The sequence below is a fragment of the Zonotrichia albicollis genome, chromosome 2 (genome assembly GCF_047830755.1).
Source record: "Zonotrichia albicollis isolate bZonAlb1 chromosome 2, bZonAlb1.hap1, whole genome shotgun sequence".
NCBI lineage: Eukaryota > Metazoa > Chordata > Aves > Passeriformes > Passerellidae > Zonotrichia > Zonotrichia albicollis.
In genome coordinates this window covers 84,544,135-84,564,081 of record NC_133820.1, presented here as the reverse complement: position 1 = coordinate 84,564,081, position 19,947 = coordinate 84,544,135, and the positions used below count along the sequence as shown (strand labels likewise).

At 35.1% G+C, this 19,947-nt stretch overlaps 1 long non-coding RNA gene across 2 annotated transcripts in view; it reads right to left on the bottom strand.

Moving 5' to 3' along the window:
- LOC113459340 (uncharacterized) overlaps positions 1-18,417 on the bottom strand; it is a 71,767-nt gene extending 53,350 nt beyond the window's left edge. For both annotated transcript variants that reach the window (XR_003380487.2, XR_012579084.1), the window contains exon 1: positions 18,214-18,417. This is a non-coding gene — a long non-coding RNA (uncharacterized LOC113459340). The remainder of the gene's footprint in view (positions 1-18,213) is intronic.
- Positions 18,418-19,947: the final 1,530 nt, after the last annotated feature.

Below are 19,947 nucleotides of genomic sequence, written 5' to 3'. Positions count from 1 at the left end.
ACATTTTAATTTCATTTAAGAAAGAAGTGTGAACAATTAGCAGATATTTAAATGAGGAAAGAAGTGCAGGCATCCTTAAATGCAAAAGTATGTTACTGACACTAATTTCAGTATCTTCAATGGTCAAATATTTGAAGAAATATTTGCAGAATAATCCACCAAATGATCAAACCAATTTTGGGGATAATGCTGCAGATTCTTTGATGGATGTTTGCATTTATGGAGTGATTCCCATGTGACTTGAGTGCCACTTAGTAAATCAGATAATTTATTTCAGAAATGACAGCAAAATCTTTCAGGTCCTCTTAAGCTCTTATTTATTAATTTATTCTTTGATTTTTTTCTTTATTTTTAAAGGTCTCAGTGATTCGAATTAAACTGTCCCAAGCTCAGTTTGGAAAATTTTATTCTATATTTCTGTCTTTCAAATTTTGGTAGGTTGGTTGTTTTTGTTTTTGTTTTTTTTTTTTTGGTTGGTTGGTTTGTTTGCAGTTTTTTGGGGGGACAGTTTTTTGCTTGTGTTATTTTTTTTTGTTTTGTTTTGATTTGTTTTCCATTTTTCCTCTTTTTATTGGCAGCATGTTTGCTTCAGCTTTTCTCCCCTAAGGTTTCACAGTTCCACTCACGCATCCCTTTCTATTAATGATGGTGAAACTATAATGGCTATTAAAGGACTGCTCATCTTTTAAAGAAAGTGAACTCCTGGTCATTAAAATAACTAGTCAGATTTTTAAATTCAAAATTAATCTTATTGTACTTAGAGCTTCTGTATTTGTAACCCTTTGTTCTGATTGTGGAATGCTCCTTCAAATAAAATAACCTCTCTCATATTAATATGCAAGAAAAGACCAGAAAAATGTTGGACATTCCAAATTTCTGTATTGTACTTTTTACAGTGACAGTAAAGGAGCCATGACTTACCTTCTCATGTTTCTTATTCTTTTTTAGGTTACTAGATGCAGGATAATGTAATTAAAAGTATAAAGAAACAACAGGTTTCTAAACTTTTGTTACATTCTTCTTTTTTTTTCTTTTGTTACATTAATTAATTTTTTTTTTAAACTTAATACCATTTTTAATATTTAGCTCATTTGGTACGAAAGTGTTTCCTTGCTTTAAGAAAGTATTATGTTTCTGCAACCAAAGATTATGGGATTTTTTTTGTTTGCTTGCTTGTTTATTTATTTTTGCATTGCATAAACAGATGTAAGAATATTGATCTCTATGTTTAATACTTTTAGGAGGAATATTTGAGATCACAAAATCAGACTTTATTAATGAAAGAAAATGGTATTTCTTTTGCAGTTTCACTCCTCTACATATACTCATTTATTTAAGTTTATCAGCAGTTTATAACAGCTGCCTTTGAACTTGTAAGTAGGACGTAAAGTGACTCAGACCACGTGTTTAGGACTGTAGTCCATCACTGTGCCTGCTCTATCTGTTCTGTCGTTGGAAAGATTAATTTTTCAGTATTATGATTATAAGAGCTTTCCTAAGTATTGTATTGCCTTCTGAAAGAAAACCAGTAGTGAAATACTGAGCTACAACTCCAACACAGAAATCTCAGAGCACAGAAGCAAGGCTTGAGTATGCATGCTTGATTGCCAGAAACCTGAAATAAACTTTTTTTAATTACAATAACTCATGTATGCAGACATTCTTACATAAGGGCTAATCCATAAATCAAAATATTCAATGCAATGTATGCTTATTCTCTTTATCTAACACCATAGCAATATCCACATTATGCAAATTTTAATTAGAAGGCACAAAGATGTGAACATTTGTAGAAAGAAGGTTTCAGTAAAGCAGATAGAGACAAACTTTTCAAATATTATTAGTAATCTTTTTAGTCTTACATTTTCCTAGAAAAAGCATTAGAAACACTGAAGAAAAAAAATTATTTTACTTATTTATTTAGAAAGATTAATATTAAAATACACCAATATAACGTTTTTATGAAGAGAAGTGTGTTGTGGTTAAACTGAGTTGTCTGAATTAAAAATATGTTTGCCTCAATTATCTTTCTTTTTTACAGAATCTTTTTTCACTTTCAAAGCATCTATCTTGATTTTGAAGATAGGTACTACAAATTTAAAGAGTTATTTTCAGGTGGTTATAGATAGCTGAAATGAATTCTTCCTGCTCTGTGTCAATATTTGTATTCATGGGGTAAATAGGAAAATTCATGATGTGTAAATATATGATTGTAAAGCACAGTAAAAATAAAGAGATTGAATCCAGTGGTAGAGATTTGCTCTCATTCTTGAACTAATTTTGATATTTTTTAATAGAACTTCAATTACTAGATTTTCATGATTTGAAAAACACTTATAGTGAAGAAACCTTAAGTGATATTCAAGGTTTGGAAGTTGTGTAAAACCCGGACATGGACAGCACAGAGATATCCTGTGTCCTTCAGAAGCTTGTGTTTGAAATGAATTAAATGTTCTAGCTACAAATCCAACATTCCATGACACCTTCACATTTGAAGAATGGATTTTCAACATCCTTCTAAGCAGCAGAAATTATGTTTTCATTGTGCAAATAGAATAGAAACCTGAGTCCCAATTTCTAGTTACCTAAGTTTGGTTATGTGTAAAATGTATCAAATTATTAAAACACCAAAGAAGTTAAATTATAGTGTATTAAAACTACTGATAAGCAAGATTCATTTCAACAAAGTGATAACAATTTGTGGTAAATTAATGCTGCATTTGAAGATAATGAAAACTTAGAGGGAAGAAAACACAAGCAATGCAAATGTTAAAAAATAACTTGAAATGCAAGTCATTCTTTTCTATCCCTAGGATGAAAATCTTAATTGTTATACTTAGCTTCACTTAATTCAAGACACATGTCTGTCCTGTCTCTGTACCCTAGCTACTACATTGCCTAAGTCATATTTCACTGGCACTTCAAAAGCACTTTCATTGTCTTCTTTTTTCTAGTCTGATTTTTGAAGAATTTTACAAGTATAGCAACCGCACTTCATCAGCAATTCAACAGGAAAAGAGCTGACATTTACAAGGTTTTTCTATTTTTTTTTTAAATTTTAAATCTTCCAGTTCCTGTCACATTAGAAATACTTAGATGTTGAGAATTTTAGACTCTGGCCCTACTTGTGAATATATTATGGATTGAATTTTTCCATAAAACCCACCCACAAAAATATTCTAAAAATCTGACTCCAAGCATTGACAATTCTAGCCTCATTAAAAAAAGAGGTAGTAACAAAATTCATACTTTTTTTTCAATTATTCACACTGCAGAAACAATTAATCAAAAAACATAGCAGTGTAAGAGATTAATTTCCTTCTGAGTAAACAGAAAACTACAAAAAAAAAAAAGAAAGATATTGTGACTTTACACTGTAATGGGTGTTACTAACCAACCATTTGTTCTCTACTATAGCAAAAGAATTTTTTTCCTACCAGCCATAAAACCCATTTTGTCTTTAATGTTTCAAAGTGACAAATCAGTTTGTCAGTAGCTATAATATCTTTTCCCCATTATATTATTTTCCCATTGCTAGCATTAGTTAATAGTTTTCAAATATTATATCATGTTTTAAATAATAAAATATGCAAATTCATCAGGTATATCCACTTTCTATAGTATTCCCAGACTTGTATAACCTCTACTAATCTACCTCATTTATAAATAATAATAGGAAACAGATCAGTTCTACCTCATGTCTCAGCTGGGAGAACTGAGAACATTAGGAACATTCACAACAGGCATGTGCTGTAATCCATCTGCCACAAGCTCATGCTGTCAGTGCTAGATGAGAGGGAAGTGACACATTATATTAGCTTCCAACAATTTCTCAGTCACTGTGATAATAGGAAAAAAAAAAAAAGTGGAATGCTTTACCTCTTCCAGATGAATTCACCATCTTAAAAATGCAGCATCATCTATTGTATATGATTTCACTTTCAGAGTTAAAATTAACTTGGAAAAAAATTGTGTAAAAGTTTAATTGCTTTTCTGATTTTTCATGATTTCTAATTGCTTTGTGTATTCCCATATTTGAAATAACAAAGTTGAAAATTCATACTTCTCTGAATTACCTAAACTAATATCCATCATTTGCACAATAGGATGTGTGGATGGACTTTTATGCTTAAATTTAGTCACTATGGAAAAGGTCTTCTAAACTATGTGTCCTGGGAAAAGTTTCATGCCAGTGAGGTTTTATAAAACTTGTCAGTGTATCTTTTAGGATAAGAGTTTGCAAACGAACAAACAAACAAAAAATCTGTATTAAACCTCCTTTTATTGTATTTAAGTGCAAATATCACAGATATCTGTGTGTGAATTTTTGTGTGTTTATGTGCACATGAACACATGTCAATAGCAATAGTAGCTGAAAAGTGTTTTTTCTCAGGTGGCGATTACCTAGTCGACAGCATGGGACTTATTTTTATAATTTAAACTTGACATTATGGTTATATCAGAGTAAAAAATATTAAGTGCTAAATCATAATTAATTTAATTTATACATGCAAAAATTGACTGTATGTAATTCTAATTAAATGGAAACTCATAAAAGATACTTTAGCAAACACTACATAACATACAAGCACACTGAGCAGTTGATATACATCTTTTTGTGTGCTTAACTTTCACCTTCTACTGCAAAGGTCATGTGTACTCTTATCATATAATAAGAGTACGATTTTGATGTAAGAGGAAGTAGTCAATTCACTCATTGAAGTTTTTTTTTTTTTAATATAAATAGCAGATAGGCAGTAACTTGGATTAACTTTCATTCCCTTCCTTTGAATTTTCTTTTCATAATATGAACTCCACCTCCTTTCATTATTTTTATTTCTTTCAAATATTTAATAAATACTTTTTTTTGTCTCCTGGTGTGATTTTGATTTAAAATTCATCTATATGACTTTTTTAAAATGTAGCTTCATAACCTTTTGCAGCTTATTCATAGAAATATAAAGCCTTACCAGCTTCAAAAGTAAAAAGATGCAATTTTGAATGACATTGGACTTTTAATTGATCTTTTACTAAGTCATACTGTGTGAAAAATATTAACATAAGGTTCAAATCCCCACATAAGACTGAAGCTCAAATTTGTTGCCTCTTACTTTTTGTCCCTTCAGAACACATTTAGAGAGTATGATGGTGATGCTTTTGATGTGACATGTCCTGGTAGAAGTGTTAGATAATAAAGGTCCCCTTTCATTTATAAACCTGACTTTTTGTTTTTTCCATTGTGAAATTGTCTGGCAATTGTGAAGAGTATGACAGTCGTACTTAATTCATAACATATTCCATATTTCCCAGTTTAGATATATCATTTGCATTTGCCTTTTGACATTTGCAATTGGACATTTCCTCATGTTAGCTCATAAGCATGTAAAAAGAAAAATATTTCTATCCAAAAAGCAGACAATTTTAAAGCTCATATATATAAAAGAATAAAACTATCATGGAGTTAAAGAAATAATTAAAAAACTGCATCCTTCTTACGTGTTACAAATGCACGCAATTGGGATTACATTGTTTGTACAGTGCCTGACCTGCCTGATATTTTTAGGCATACTTTAACAAATTTAATATTTTATGTAAGTATTTTAGCCATTGTTTGAGATAGAAAATTAATTAAATTTCTTTTGAACTTCAGTATTCTAACAGGAATTTTAAACTTCTTGATAGGGGTGGGGCACAGGCAGTGTGTGTCCTTTGGCCTCTCCATATGAGTCCCTCTCAATAAAATGACTACTTGCTTCAAAAAGGTCCAAATGGGTGAGCCAGTCACAGTCATTGATTCAAATTTTCTGCACTTATAAATAACTATGCTACAACAGGGCCCTTATGACTCATACTAGATGACTGAATCTCTTTAACCTCTTTTATCCTTCTTGTTCTTCCCATTTCCACACTACCATGATCTTGTGGATGTGTTCTTAACATTTATACTGCTAAGTGTTAAAAACTGAGCTTACTCACCAAAGCAAATACCTAACATCATGACTAATTCCTTCTCACTTCTTTGTATTCTGAATGAGACTTCTTATATCAGGCTGCAGTAACTTCTTTTATATTTACCTTGTGAAATGTCTGTGGGATAAGTTCACCTTTCTGTTCAGTGTTTGCACTGCTCAAGGGAGACTTAGACTGTGACAAGGGCCCCTAGGCAACACAGTTGTATAAAATGCAATGCAGGAAAGGGAGCATATTTCAATATGACACATCTAAGAAAATGGAAATTCTACAAAATAATAGAGGAGACATCACTACCGATAAAATTGTGAACTCTTCAGAGAATAGAGCAAATCAGCTCAGGTCAAATATGAGTACGGCACAGCGTGGATGTAGACAGGACCTTGTGTCATCATAAATGAGTCTCACACGTTTTTATTAAAGGCATGTATATATGAGTATTTTATTTTGCCTCAATCTTGATTGTGATGGCTGACTGGAGCTGACAGGTAAGTCCCCCCACAGCTGCCTGGGTACTCCCCCCAGTTTATTGCTGGGCATGATGTGATGTGCTGTGAGATATCTTTTTGGCCAGCTGGGGTCAGCTGGCCAGCTCTGTTCCTGCTCATCTTCTTGCAAACCCCCAGCCCATTTTTTGGGGGCAGAGTGAGAACTTAACCCTGTTCAGGCACTGTTTAACAGTAGCTAAAACTTTGGTAAGCTATCAACATTGATTTTGTCATAAATCTAAAACAGCCAGGTTGTCTGCCATGAAGAAAAATCCTTTGAGCCAAATCCAGAGCCAAATCCTGGGCAATAGTGGACTTGATTTTTTTTTCCAATTTTTAAAAGATGTGATCATTAAAAAACTATATTTAGTCATTATCCTAAATATTCTGTCTCTTTTCTAATTGCACCAAAGAGTCTACAAATTAGGTATATGTTTTATGGTCACCTTTCTTATAACCTTTTTGTAAAAGCACATTTTAAAAATTATTTTATGTAACAGTCTCTTGCTGTTCATTCAAGCTGTCCTTGTCTGAAGTGAAAGTACTAGGGGGAAATTATCTTCAAATCAGACTATTGAGAAACTGATCAATAATTATATTGAGATTGTTTCATGCATGTGAAAATATGATGCTTCCTCACAGATATTTAGTTAATGGACCTGATCTTCTGGGAATCCTTTTATTTATTCTGAGTGTGCAATAGGTTTCAAAGAGTAATTATTTTGTCAGCAAACACTTGCAGATAAATAGCAAACTCTAGTACCACTCTGCTGTGTTTTGCTAGAAAGATAAGGCAATAAAACTAATTCATACAAATCAAACTACATTCAGTTACATATTTCCTATTCTCACTACTTAAAAAAATAGGGTTTATTTTAAAATACAGATACATTTTTTTATATTTTATTTTGAAGATTTCCATATATTTTGTTTGAGAAAATGCCAGTTTTATGTTGTCACTCATATATGAAATCCCATGTGTCTGAGAAAATCCAAGATATTATGGCAGATGTTTAGAAATATCAGCCTGAAGTATGTGTATGCCAAAACATCCAGAATAAAGAAAATTATTTAATACACCTTAGAAGTGAAAGCCCAAGTTTAGTCTCTTACAAAGGTACTTAATACCAGCATAAGAAACCATCTGGATGTAAGAAATGCCTAAGTTAAAGCTACAAAATAGTAAATAATACAGAGAATGATACATAGAGAACATGTGGTGAGAGATCATTGAGGAGAAGCTTTAGTTACACTTCAGTTGAGTCTAACAATTGCACAGCAAATGATTCCTGGCCTTTGTTAAAGCAAATAGACTGGACTCCTTTATTTTTCCAAGAATGTAAATAGAGAAGTCCATTGGACAGATGGAAATCCTGCAGCATTTGAAAGACTGGAAAATTCTATAGGGCTTCTAGTGATATACCTGATAATATTAATGGGGCTGGCACTGAGATACAAAATAGCCTGAGTGAAAGAAATTCTAACTGTTCTTGGTGCCTTAGACAACAATAAGGTTTAAAGTGTTTGCAGATACGTCCGGCACTAGGAGCACAATAATTTAGAAAGAAATCCATACAGCAGTTCTGTGTCTGTATGACACAGCCAATGCAGTAGATATGGAAGAGCAGCATGGGTCAGCTTACTCACTGTTTGCAAAGGACCACTTTTAGCATGTCACAGTTATAAGGTGTCAGGGAATATCACAACAGTATCACTTAATATGTTACTGGAGCTGTTTCCCTCTTTTTATCTTTTCACTTCATGAATTTTCAAAAGTATGCTTTTTGCTATTTAGATTACCAGTTTAAAACCTCAGCAGTTAAAACAAACTAAAAAGATGTATACTGCTTTGAGGGGTAGCACAACCTCTCCTCTTGGAGATTAATCATTGATGCAAGCTCACCCAAATTTCTGAGCAGGTTCATTTAGAATTTTTCAGTTCTGGAAAACCTTTTATTTTGAACCCAAATTTTACATATGCCTGCCCTTTAAAACACAAAAATTCTATAAGTTTCATGCTTAAATTTTCATTTACTTCTAAAAGTAAAATATCCAGTTATTTTTAATTAAGTAGAAGTAATACACTAATTACAGCAGAAATTACACTTTCTTCTTGCAATTTTTCTACACTGTATCCATTGGTTTTCCCCTGTCTTTATCAATATTCCCTGCTTTCAGTTTTGTGGTACATTAGGTTCTTGCAGCTCAAGTTCTGTAACTTATCTTCCTGTTTCACACACTGCCAAACTCCTGAGGCTTGCAAAACAAATGGAAAATGCATGAAGAATTCCTTATTTTCTAAAAAAGAAGTAAACAGAAATAAAAATAACATATCAAATTGCATTTGAACAATGGTTCAAAAGGAAACTTTGAAATGAGATTCAATTCTAACATAAAAAATAGAAAATATTTTGATTTTTCAAAGTATTATTTGGAAACATATGTTTTAATATTTACCTTTACAATAAGATTCTCTTGTGACTTAAAGTCTTTATGCTAGCTGCCTATACTTTGTCTAGTATTAATAGAGACAATCACTTCCAGAATTTCATTATTCTTATTTGAAGAGAGGTATTTAACATATCTATCTGTGTGTATGGAAAACACATAAAAGATTTAGTCCTTTAGCAATATCAGACACATGATATAAATATAATAATAATATACTTTATTAAACGTATAATAACATACTTTATTAAAAGTCATAGCCTGGAGAACTAGATTCCCTTTCATTGCAATGAACTTGAGATGTTTCAGTTATGCTATATCTATATTTTTGTTCCTTAGAAAAAATTTTGTTATAATTAACTTGTACTTTCATTTTTTTCCTTGCAAAATAATTCCGAAGGCATATTCGCATTTGTCATAAATTTTTTCAAAAGCTGTAAATTTAGTTCCTTTTCTGGAGGGATGCATGCCTTTTACACCCAAAACACTGTTTCATATTCTGAAGTTCACAAAATGACTGTGTGCTTGCTAAAAAGCCTTATACTGAGTTGTCTACAAGATAAAATAGTGTCCTTTTAACTTTTAAGACCTTCAAAAATAGTTGTCTGTAGAATTTAGATATTAATCTCATTCTTATAGCAATTTTGTCTAACTGTTCAGCAGGAGGAAGTAAATATCAGTAACTAACAACATCTACATCTGAATTTAGGATGGATACTTTGAGTTATATTTTATTGACAATTGTAAATAAAGATACTATCCATAATCTCTACCACCAAAAAATCCAGGTAATGTGATATATATTACTGTTAGAGATACCTCAACCAGATGCAGAATTTTAAAAACTTTTAACAAATTCTTACTATTTCTAAGGAATCTGAAGACAGAGATACAATTTACTACAATGAATGGATGAGATGGTAGGAGAGCAATCATAAGATCCAGAAGTAGAAAAATTAGGAATATAGGCCTTGAAGCAAATAGTAAGAGATACTTCAAAGACCAAACCACTAGTTTTCATGCTTTTTCTCCTATCTTGTTTGACTAAGTCCTTCTTCTACCCATGGACATGGAATCAGATTAATTTCTGTCTTTGACAAAAATCATTTGTAATCTACAGATTACATGATCCAGTTAAATAACCACAGTAGTCTGCATTCTGTTTCTTTTCAAAACCTAATTTGCACCTATGTTTTCAATATCTAGGAAGAAGTGTGAAAAAAATTAACAAGCTAAACACTTTTTGTGTCTGGCAGAGAACAAACCAGTGTCTCTAGAGCTCCTAAATCAATAGACTCCCAGCAAATGCAGAGATAAGCTTCAGTTGCTCAATCAGTTTCTAGAATAATTTCAGACTTGGTGAAATAGCCTTCTTGGTCTCCAGCTTCGCCACTCCAGATGAATGCATGTTTACCAAAAGTCTTCTGTCCAGTCTGCAGTTCTATGCAGATGATTTGATGTTTTAGAACATCTAATGGCTATTCCTCCTTCTGCAACTTGGAACTTGGGTTCATGTCTGTTTAGGTGCTCTGTAAGGACTCCATCAACCTCATTTCCCTTTCTCCTGGTGCTGCATTCTGTCCATCTCCTCCAGAACATGGGGTTTTTTGGTTTTTTTGGGGTTGTTTTTTGTTTTTGTTTGTTTGTTTGTTTGGTTGGTTTTTGTTTGGTTGGTTTGTTTTTTTTTGTTGTGGTTGTTTTCATTTTTTTGTTGTTGTCAATTTGTTTGTTTGTTTGTTTGTTTTTGCTATGCAGCCCAGCTTTTCAGCCAGAGCACAGATGCAGGCATGTGCACCATTTTGCTTCAGTGGGAGACCATCTTGCTTCAGTGCACCATCTTGCTTTGGTGGAAGACCTCTGGGTGCCCTGGAGGTCAGGTTTGAGTGGAAGTCTCCAGTGTGCTGGGATGGTGCTTGTTGAGGCTCGTGTTTTGTACCCTGTGGCACAGCACAACACGTTGAGCATTCCTGTGCTGTCCTAATTTGCTGCTGGATCCCTTCCATATGCCCCTCTGCACAAACTGCTGTACAAACTACTGCATTTGTGCATTTGTATTTCCTACGCTCCTATTTGTTGTTCACTCTCATTTTAGCCTGCAGGGGTATTGGCCAAGTGTGCTGGGGATGCAGATTTTGCTTTGGCTAGGTTTATCAGTTTATCAATAGCAAAACAACAGACAGAGAAAAAAGCACTCAGAAATTACTGAAGAGAAAGAGATTTTATTTTTTTAAAGTAAAAATGACATGTTAGGGTTCACTTTTAACATGCTGGCACAGATCAGCATATTTACTTTTATGTTTCGCTCTGCTATCTAACCCCTCATTGCTTAACATCTGCATTTGGAGATTACAGATTTCTCCTTTGGAACCACCTCAGACTTGCCAGCCTTCAGAAAAATCTTTTTGAATATCTGGCTGCAGAGGCAGACACCATGGAATGCTTGAACCTGCAGAATCCCAGAATCATAGAATTGCTGGGAAAGGCCATCTGCAAATATAATGCAGTCTAATCCCCTCTTCTCAGAGCAGGGTAAGACACTGCAGGTGGGTCAAGGCTCTGCTCTGTTGGGTTTCAGGGGACCCAGAGGGGACAGAGGCTCCACGACATCTCGAGGCACCACATTCAGTCTTTGACACCCTAGTGGTAAAAGTGCTCTTATGTTGAAAAGCAATTTCATCTATTTCAGTTTGTCTCTCTTGACTCTTGTCCTGTCACCTGTCAGAAGAGTCTGGCTTTAACTTCTTTGCTGCTCCTCATCAAGTGTTTTTGCAGACTCTTTCTCTCCAGGCTGAACACTTCCAGCTCTCCTGTACTGACTATCTCTAAGTCCTGAGTCAACCAGCTCTAGGTCCGTGTCTCTCTTGTACTGGAGAGCCTGGACCTGGACTCAGCACAGTAAATGTGACTTCACCAGGGGGAAGGACCACCTCCTCCCCCACAGGACGTGATTAATTCCCACCTCAACCTGCAGAAAATGCTTTTCCTAATGCAGGCCAGAAGGCCTTGAGACACATGACCATTTTTCCATGATTCCACTGCCATCAGATTGGATAAAGTTAGCCGCTGGGAGAGCTCTGGTGGGCATAAAGCTTGCTTTCCATCTTTGCTGTCAGGAAATATAGACTCTCCTCCAATGGGAGAGAGATGAAGAAGGAAGAGAACACTGGTATCTACTGTCTCTGCATAACACAAGCAGGATGGAGGGACAATTCCAAGAGCAATTCCTCATAGGACAATGTGGTTAATGGGCCTCTTTAAATCCCCTAGGTGTGCTCTATGTGCTGTGTGAGACAGAGAAGTAGGGGTGTATTGCACAACACGCTGCCGAGTCATACCGAGGCATGAGTAAAATGAGTAGGGGCCGTACCATGCTGGGGCCTGTGCCACAGGGCATGGCAGAGAAAATTGCCAGCCTAGGCACAAACTGCACCGTGCTAGCTGGTTTCAGTGCACTCATGTAGATGTGGCTGTAGAAACAAAATTCAGGTGAGCACTCAAAACATTTTACCATTACAGTCTTCAATTTAGTTGTATCTTTCTTCAAAGAGCGACAGGTCCTAACACAACTTCCAAGTTTAGTCAGCAGTAACAGTTTTTTCTAAAAATATGAACACAATTTATTTTAGATGCCAACACAAGTTTCTGATTGGAAAGACAGAAATATTTATTTCAGATAAGATTAATATTATATTGAATTAGGTGATCTGTTGCATCCTATGGTACCCAATAAAAGAAATTGCTTTAAGGTAAAGCACATTTATTCCAATGGAAAAAAAACCCCACAAAACCACAGTGGATTTTAAGAAATATTCCTCTATGGAGGGTAGTCAGTAGAGAGAATATCTAAGAGGCAAACATAATAAACATTTTCAGATAATCAATTAATACATTGAATTTAGCTGAAGGGTACTGGTAAGCTGGAAAAGCTTGAGTTTGTTTATAGTCAGCCAGGCTAGCTAAATGCCAGAAGGGAATTCCTAACTGAGCATACTAATTTCTTCCTATATTTGCTATCATTTGTATCTTATAGAACTGTGGGAGTTTTGTTTGTTTGTTTCCACATAAACAAGCAGTGAATAATTGTTCTTTTTTATTTTTAACTTTCAATCCCTCTGGATTGGTGTGGCTAATTACTTGTCAAGTATCCCATTGCCAATTCAACATGGCTGTGTATTGTACTATTGTTTCTGCTTTTGAAAACAGAAAACAAATCTCATGTCAAAACCATGCAATATTGGGACAAGACGTAAACAACCTACTGTGATTTATCAGAAATGCCTTTCAAAAGAATAATCTCAGGCATCCCATATGAAGGTGTTTAGAGAGAACATGCATCTGGCTGTATCAATCTTATGTATTTAATGTGTATTTTTCCATAAGAATTTTCTCACAGCCAGTTCCTATGTGTGCATTCAGTCTAAGAAAAAGGGCTGGGCATTTTATATAACTATTACAGTGCATGAAAATTCATCTTAGTGTGTATTAATAAAATGTAGTCTCTGTTTGAAGTCTGTAGGAAGAGATCTGCAGGACTACATTTATTTTTGACTAGTCTGAATCTATTATAACTTGGCAAAATACACATTAATGTCAGCTTCTGACCTTGTGCATGCTGATGGCTGTTCTTATTGTGCATCAGTCCTGCCTGCTATATGAGAACACTGAAGATGGATCACCTTTTTTATTTTTTTTAAGTGACTAAACCACCTTTGGTGGTGTGCCTCTTTCATATTGGCTTGTCCACTTAGTGATGTGTCTTCAAAGTGCTTTTCAGCACAGTTGGAGATGTAGTCCATGGTAACACGATTTCTCTGTTTTTTGAAATGTGGGACAACTTATCTGAAAAAATAGATCAGAACACTTCAACATTTTTTAAAAGCATGTTTCAGGAGCTGGGAAGGAGACTGTGGAGGTGAAAAAACAACACTTTGATTAAGCTGGTTACCTATTTTTTTATATTTCTTATAATGAATCTATTACATATTGACAATAGCATTTTTTGTTCTAAAAATCAAAATTATTTAATAGCTTTATAATCCAGACAATTGTTTGTGAGGATGCAAAAATCCTGTCATCTTTGATGAAATCTTAACTGTTTGTTGAACTAAATATTACACGTTAATGGACCAGAGGGGGGAAAAACTACAATCCTTCCCAAAGCAAGCAAATGGCTTTGGCACATTTTTTTTTAATTGGAGTTATAAAGAAATTGGCATATATAGATGCTGGTATTTGAGCATCTAAATGTTCACATTAGTGTACTATACAGCAATATTTTGCAGTATTGTTTTTTCATAATTAACAATATCTGAGTGTAACAAAACCAAACATTCCATAACTGGAGATACTTGAATCAAGGCTTATGATGAATAATTAATTCTTTACTTGGGGCATTTCTAACTTTTTTTTAACAGCTAATAGGATTATATGGACTGGAAATTATTCTTAAAAATTAATCCATATAATGCTTTCTAGTCTAAGCTAGATGTGTAGGTTGTCTGTATGGTTATTTCAATAAGGGAATCATTTGCCATTATGAGACATACATCTTTAGACAGACTGAAGTAGATGTTCAATTTCCACATGAATAGATCTAAGATAAAATTTTACTTTTATTTTTTAAATTATTATTAACAACCCCTGCTTCCTGCTCCCCAGAAGTTTATTTCTTCACAGAGCAAAATAGTGTTCTAAAAAGAAATTAGTGTCATAGGGAAGGAATTATTTCTAAGTATGATTTCTGTCTTGCTTACTGAAGAAGTTGTATTTTCAGTAGCAAATACTACAATGGGATACAAGGAGAAAATAAAAAGTGCTTGCAATTCCAGGTTTGACAAGGGAATTAGCAGTTTGCTTGGAAATAAGAAAATTCCAAAACCCAAAATGTGAACAACGCAGAAAATCTGCTCCTACCACCTCAATATGAACTCTGTTGTTTGATCATCTCTAGATTTCACTGCTTGTCTTACTGGAGGGCTCATTGCTGCTGCCAGTACAGGCAGTGCATGCTATGTGAAACATAATTAGGTTTGGCAGATATTTGGTGTTATTGAACAACAACAAAGAATACAACAGGTTGTATTCTTTGCCTCATATTACTCCACACTTGGTGGGATCTTATCCCAGGAAAGAGAAACTTCTGCAGCTGAAGTATATCTTATGGCATATCTTCTGAGTCAGGGTAGTCAAGAGGGATTCAGTTGATGATTCTGGAGACTGCTGCAAAATGGCCAAATGAACAGAAAGAATAGCAAAGGGGAAGATTTGCTTTGGTGGCTTAAGAGAATTCAAATGCTCAGATGGATATCAGGCCCTTATCATGTCCTACATGGTCAATTTGGAGGCTGGGACTGAAAAATAGTGGAAAAACTGAAATGTTTGGAAATAACTATATACAGTTCTATCAGCACATCAAAATAGCTTCAAGTTGGCCGCCCACAATTTTTTGATGATTTTAACTTTGTTTTCTCTGTTATTTGCAACTAAAGAAAGAAATTAGGTATAGTAATCCCTCTTGGGCTGACAAGGGAGTATTGAATTATACATTATTAATTTCTAAAGGAATTTTAATGTTTAATTATAATATTAAAAAATTAACATTTTGATATCTTATAACTTTATCATGGGACCAAATGCTGGACAAATTTTCCCTATCACATTTGAAATTAAATTAAAAAAAACATTTTAAAATCCTGTGTAAGGAATTCTGATTCTGCTGAAGCAAAGATTTGCTTTTGTTGGATTGAGTATGTACAGAGAATAATTTCACCAAAGGGTATATAATCATCTACCAGATGTTATCTACCTGAGGAGCACAGTGATCTGAATTTCCATTTTGTTTAAAACTTTTGGTCTCCTAACAGGGTTATTACATAAGCAGCTGACAGAGTTTCAATTCATGTTTTTTCACTGCTCATTTATTTATTAGCAAACATATATATATTTATATAGATATGCTGCATTACCTGATTACAAATATAGAAACAGATGTTCAGACACAACATTTTAAAATGTCTGTTGTTATTTTGCTTGATTAGGCTATATGCAGGCATTTTGTAATATGATTACAAAGATAATTACAGAATAATTTTCTTTTTAACTATAATTAGCCTATTTTTCAAGTTAATCATGATACATCTTGCAGAATGTTTACATTGTCAGAAACATACACTGATAAGCTTCAGATCTAGGAACACAGCTAATTACCCTATGCAAAAAATATGAAATGTTTCTGTATTCTTGTTCTTCAATTATAGCGTCTCTTTTTTCCCCTGTGAATTGGTGTAGATACTTTCCCCTGGGGGCAAGTGAACAGTGAAAAAGCTTTGAACTCAATGTTTTTAAGGCTTTTAATAGGATTTCCCAAATATCCAAAATTAATATGTGCAAAGCAGGCTTACCAGGAAAATTCTCTGCAACCCCTGGCAAAATCTCTCAGGGGTTTTGTGTATATTTTGTAAACTGGTGTAGACTCAAAAAAGGTCAACCACTTGACATTCTTTGGCTGTACAGCAAATTCAGCAAATTATTCTGCAAGAATTCTCTTGTCACTCAATGTAAAAAGCTATCAACTCAATAAAATTTCTTCAGTTTCTCTAGATTCATGTGAAATCGCCAAAAAAAATATTTCTTTGCACATTGAGGAAAGGGTTTCTGGTGAAAGCTTATGTTTCCAAAGAAGACAGCCCATTTCCTCAGTAAAACAAACAAACAAAAAAATCCTGAAGCTTATCTCAAGTGATTATTTTGTCTGGCTTTCTTTCACAAGCACAAGGAAAAGGAAATAGTCAGGTTTACATATTTCCCATAAACATGTGGAATGCCAAAAAACCTGAAAATTAGTGGTTTTGATTCTGTGATACAAAATCATGGGTGTTACCATGATTTTGAAGTCAAACAGAACTGAGTGCAGATTATCCATGCTAGTCTGCAGCAATGTTCAGGAGGAACAGAGGCAGCAGGCATCACATATGAATGCACAGGCACGGCTCCAAAAAAGGCAAAAACTGTCGCAGAATCAGAGTTGATGTCTTTTCTAAACAGGAGGCTGCTGTGGTTAACTTGGCTATTACCTAATTTAAACTGTGAGTCATAGAAGGTACATGGCCTTTACATGCTTCTTGCTGTTGCAATGGATCACTCATGCCTGGCTGTATGCCACAAAAAAGTGGTATCAGCAGGAAGAGTTACTCACTGGCATTGAGCGCTTCCTTGTTCCCTCTGTCATGATGCCTGAGCTCTATGGCAGCACTGTATAGGAGCCAACACATTTTAGCAAAAAAAAAAGGACTGATTTTACAAAGCCTATGAATCTATAACCCTTATTACCATGGAGCAGAGCCATGAGTTTTCCCACTATTTTGAATGAGGTTACAATAGGGAATAAGATCCTTCTTTCCAAAGTAGATGAAAGATGATTCAATTGCCTGTTTGAGAGATCTAAGCAGAATTGTCCCCTGATAAAGTCTGTATGCCTTCATCTGTCAATTTATTCAATCTCTGTCTTAAATTTTTATTAATGAAAATATTTGGCTTATTCTCATAAGGATGAATAAGGACAGAGACAATCATTAAGACATTCTTCTCCCACATGGAACAGTTTTCCACAACTGCTAGACTTGCCAGTTTTCTTGCTAATATACTTCCACCTCTATGACCACTGAAAAAGTAAACTGGAGATGAGGAAAAACCTGTTGCTAGCTGGCCCTTTTTTCTCCTACATATGGACATTACTACCATTCCACTCTATCAGAGATCTTGTAATGCTGGTAATACTCTACCTGCTTGTGCTCTTAACTCTCTTTTAAAGAGAAAAAAGGAAACATCAGGATATAAAATTATTCAGATAAAGTCATCCAGGAGGTTGGTAGCAGACATGAGGCTGTCATCGGGTGTCCACTGCAAGTGTCTGATTAGAGGTTTGGTTCAGATTAAATATGGTCCAGCGATCAGATTAGAGCTCATCATAAGGGAACCTTCTAAAGCTGCACAGAGTTGAGCACAGGGAACAACCATTTCTCTCTACGGATTCACTTCTATTGCAAATCAGAACATGTTAACATACTTTTGTTCCATGCACTCAGACACACCAAATAAAATCACAAACTTCCCAGTGTCAATGATGATAATAACAGCAACAATAACAACAACAACAACAGCAATAAATATATATATGTATATATATGTATATACATACATGTACATTATATACCCTCCTCTTTGAGACATACAGGGCATCCTATATACCAGGTTTGGGCTTTTTATTTACTGCTAGTCAATTAGAATACATAATCTAGTGTAATCTTACCTTTTCCTCCAGGCTAGGAAACATTGTTCTTTGGTCTTTCTTTGATAGTAGAGAAACAGAAACTTTCACAGAATGATTTCTAAAATTTTAGGAGCTATCTTATGAATTGTGTTCCATCTTCTTATTTCCAAAGCACAGAGATCTTTCCAGTGATTAAAATATATCTGAGGGAATAAAGAAATATGTTAAAATTAGTAGGGTACTTTATCATCTTCTTAACATTTTGTCTGTGACTTGCAAAGCTTTGAGATATTTGCATGATGATATTTCAGGCTATGCATTTTTGCACCCTAAGTAAGTGTTACTCAACCTACACAAATTTGAAGTTTTAAAATCAGATATGTTATTGATATCCAAGCTATACTGCCATATTAGGTTTGTGTGATTTTGGTAGTGGCAGGGCTGGGCTACAGGGTGGCTTCTGTGGGAAGCTGCTAAAATCTTGTTCCTCTGTGTCTGGCAGAGCCAATGCTAGTCGGGTCCAGGACAGACCTGCTGCTGGCCAAGGCTGAGCCAATCAGGAATGATAGTAACACCTCTGTATAATATATTTAAGAAGGAATAAAAATGCTATTTGACATATGTAACTGTGGCCAGAGAAGAGTGAGAATGTGTGAGAAGAACTACACTACGGACACCAAGGTCAGTGGAGAAGGAGGGGCAGGAGGTGATCCAGGTCCCAGAGCTGAGATACCCCTGTAACCCATGGTTAAGATAATGGTAAAGCAACTGTGCCCCTGCAGCCCATGAAGTTCCATGAGGATGCAGAGATTCTCCTTCAGTCTGCAGAGCACGGTCATGGAGCAGGCAGATGCCTGAGGGGAGGCTGTGAGCCCTAAGAAACCTGTGCTGGAGCAGGTTCCTGGCAAGGACCTGCAATCCTGTGGAGCGGGGAGCCCCGCCACAGGTTCACTGGTAGGACTTGTGACCCTGTGGGGAACTCACACTGGAGCAGGTTTGTGCTTGAAGGACTACAGCCCAGAGAAGAATGATCCAACCTGGAGCAGTTCATGGAGAACAGTTGCCCATGGGATAGATTCACTTTGGAGAAGTTGGTGGGGATCTGTCTCTCATGAGAGGGACCCCAAAGAGGAGCAGGGACTCCTCTCCCTGAGTAGAGGCAGAAATGTGTGATGAACTGACCATAAACCCCACTCCCTGTCCCCCTGCATCACTCAGAGGTAGGAGATAGAGCTGCTTGGGAAGGAGGGAGGGTTGGGAAGAAGGTGTTTTTTAAGACTTATTTTACTTCTCATTATCGTGCTTTGACTTTGTTAGTAATAAATTAGATTAATATCCCAAAGCTGAGTCTGTTTTGACCATGATGGTAATCAGTGAGAGATCTCTCCTTATCCTTATCTCAACCTGTGAATCCTTCATTGTATTTTCTCTCTCCTATTCACTTACAGAGGGGAGTGACAGAGTTTTGGTGAGTGCCTGACATTCAGCCAGGGTCAACCCACCACAACTGAATATTAACTGATGTCTAAATTAGATACTGACTTTAAGAAAAGATAGAATATACATTCATTTTCAGTTAGTATAACTTCTGCTAATTAAAAGGGGAAAAGGATATAATATTTGAAAACATTTAAATGTAGTGGGATAGAAATAAGCAAATAAACATTGTCTAGAAAGTAATCTTACCCCCAAGGAGTTGCAGCTGGGACAATTATCAAAGATTAGGAGCAGGCCTGACTTTCACAGGCACAGCTGTAACCAATGAGAAGGAAA